Below are 3,334 nucleotides of genomic sequence, written 5' to 3'. Positions count from 1 at the left end.
AATTCTCACAAAATTATCTTCATCGAAGCCGATGCTTTACATCCGGCGTTCAGTACTATTTCATATTGTTTTACAACACATGGTTTTAGCCCTCTGGTGGGAAAGACTTTAAAACAAAACTTACAACAGTTACTTTTCTCAACAACTGAAATTTAGAATAGTGTGATTAAGAAAAATATGTGAACTGTTTGCAATTTCAAATTAATATTGAAATGCACAGGTTTAGAATTTTCTACAGTGAAACGTTTTCGGAACTTCAGTGTTCAAAAAAGTATACAAAAGCTAGAGGTTAAGAACGTATCCAATGAGCGAGCAAAGTGAGCATCGGATTGCAAAGCAATCCGAAATGAACTGCAAAAGCAGTTCCGGGGGTTGGCGAGCGGCAGCGAGCAGGGGGCGTAGCCTCCTAGTTTCATAATAAATCTTCACAATTTTAAAAACATAGGGCTTGAGAGACGTGATGATTGCATTAATGAAGCTTTATAACATATAATGTTGGAGAATTTTTATAATAGTACTTAAGTGGTATAAAAATAATTGAATGTATTTAAAATTTGGTTAATTATAACTTTCGGTGACGTTGTGGATTTTTGTCTTTAGTACGATTTGAAGCAAAAATTGCTTTTCATACAAAAATATCAAAAACAAAATTCCCTATTCTGTAATTTTTGTTTACACGCTTTTTTGTGTTTACATACTAAGGTTCATTTTCTCGTTAACTTTCATTTCATCCTTTCCTCATATATTTTGTTCCTTCTATCTGTTTTCTTCTTTCTAATGTGATGATTATAAAGGTCACAATTTATTTCTTTTATTAATAGACTTTTTACAATTTTTTTATGAAACCTATTCACTGGGTCCGTAATGCATGATCTCTTATCATCAATCTGGAAATGGAATTCTTTTGTTTTAATTAAGAATTAAATTTTATGATAGCAGAATCCTCGAGATAAAAACTGATGGTAGTCTAATTTCAATCATTAATAATAAAGGCCTCTTTTAGAAGGTGATGTAATAAATGTATGTTTTTTTATGCAAATTTAATTCAAATGAATTATGATTATTACTTTTTACAGACTGTAAATATTACGTAACTTTTTCGGCAAAAGATTGTTGTTATAGTACAAAGTAGCTTTAAATAATTATCGGATTGCTAAAAATATTCCTGATATGTCAACTTAAATTATTTATTAAAATGAAATATTTTTGACACTTGTTTAAAATATTAGATTCTTGATTCAGCCCTTTGAAGAAATCTCTACCGTTGCTTTATGTTTTGTTTCAGATTTTTTTGTTCGGTAAAGTTTAACGTACTGAAAAAATAAAGTTACGCTAGGTATTCCTTCATTCAATTTCAATGGAAAAAGAAATGAACGAAAACTTATGGAAGTAAGGGTAGATATTTTACCACAAGTAAGACAAGTGTGAACATTTATTTTTCCAATTTTCGTTAGCTTAACAAAACGGAAGCTAATTGAATTTATGTTGTGGCGTAACTACCACTACGATTATTAAGCATCAATTCATTGGTATATAATACATGCTAACTTGATTCAATCACGAGGGACCTTTTGTTGGATAGATGAAGATTGGCATAGTCGTTAACACCGCCCCCACATTGGTGACCTCCTGACGTGATTTGAACACGCAGTAACGCCTACTTTGATTTGGTAACGCCTACTTCGATGGATGATCCATACTGAACAATTGACTTGCTACTTGTGACTGCATCATTATCCACCTCCTCACGCTGTTGCTGCTCAGTTTCACTCTCACACACACAACGCATACACTCGACTGCTAAAGGCAACACAGGAGCGACATTCAGCACTTAAATAAAAACCTAGTGATCTTAATCCAGCTCTTCCGGTCTTTCACAAGTACAGCAACTAGTGGTATCAGTTCATCAAATTCTATCCCTGATAATTCGATGAACTATTATTATGGCTAACTAGTATTATGGTAACTAGTATTATGGTGTAACTACCACTACGATTATTAAACATCAATTCACTGGTATATAACACATGCTAACTCGATTCAATCGCAAGGTACCTTTTGATAGACGAAGATTGGCATAGTCGTTAACTGTGCCCCCACAATGTTAAAATCAATTAATATAGTTCACAGAAATATAAAAAGTTAATTGTAATTTTTCTCGTTTCACAATTGAAAACATGTCGTTAAAATACGTACCTATTTCAACGGTGATCAATAAATCATTCAGTCAAATCTCAACAACTCACTATCAACAACAAAGTCTCACTTAGGAGTTCTCGATTACAAACGCTAATTTCTAGTGATAAAAAAAAGATGCGCGCCAACACATGGGTGTTTTTGAAAGGGAAAATAATTCGCGTTTTGCGTAAATGAGTGAGAATTGTGTGTAAGCTAATTCTATTATAAGTGTTCAGACTTGAATTACTCCCATTAAATCGTATATGAACTCTCGATTTGGTCCTCGAACAAAATGTTTCTTCACACGATTTTTTGAGTTGTTTAAGAATTTATTCGAGGACCTATTATATCGCAGTTTTTACAGTGTAGAATTATTAAATAACATAACTGGATTATGCTTTTAATTTTCATGTATAAATTGTAAGAAAGCTGGTATTTACTTTTAATATTGCAGGTGTTGTCTTTCAAAGAAGATATGTGATAACTTTTCTGATTTTCCTTTCATCCATTGTGACAGAATCACAGCGTTTGAATTTGAGTTTTGCAATAGTGGGCATGGTGAACAATACAGGAAGTCGATCAATTGGTAATAACGAAGCGGAGTGTCCTTACCTGAGAAATGAGACAAGCATCCTAGAAAATGTGATTATCACAACTTTCTTTTCATTTAAATTTAAAGCAAATAGGCTTTGATAAAGCAAACTAATAACAATTTACAACATTCAAATTGACAAAGCAAAATATTTTTTTATTTTCAATAAGCATTAAAACTCTAGTAACGTATGACTATTATAATCAAAAAATGAAAAGTAAAACATTCTTTTTTTTAAACTTGATTTATATACTACTAAAGTAATTATTAATGTGAATTACACTGGGGAAAACAATAAGGTTTTAATTAAGCAAAATGATAACAATTTGCAACATTCTAACTGACAAAGCTAATAACGATTTACTTTCAATAGGCAACTTCTAATAGAGTTAAGAAACATCATCAAGATAAAAACTGCTTCTGAGTCCATGCCCGAAATTTTAATCGTACGCAACTAGTGGCAATTCCTTACTAGGATTTGTTCAGAAGCACACCCAGATAGCAAAATAAGGTTTTATTCACCCAACAAAAACCTTTTCATGTAAACCTAAAAAGGGTTTTTCA

The sequence above is a fragment of the Parasteatoda tepidariorum genome, chromosome 6, assembly GCF_043381705.1.
Source record: "Parasteatoda tepidariorum isolate YZ-2023 chromosome 6, CAS_Ptep_4.0, whole genome shotgun sequence".
In the NCBI taxonomy this organism is placed as follows: domain Eukaryota; kingdom Metazoa; phylum Arthropoda; class Arachnida; order Araneae; family Theridiidae; genus Parasteatoda; species Parasteatoda tepidariorum.
The sequence above is the reverse complement of the archived record's forward strand: the minus strand, read 5'-3'. Positions refer to the sequence as shown.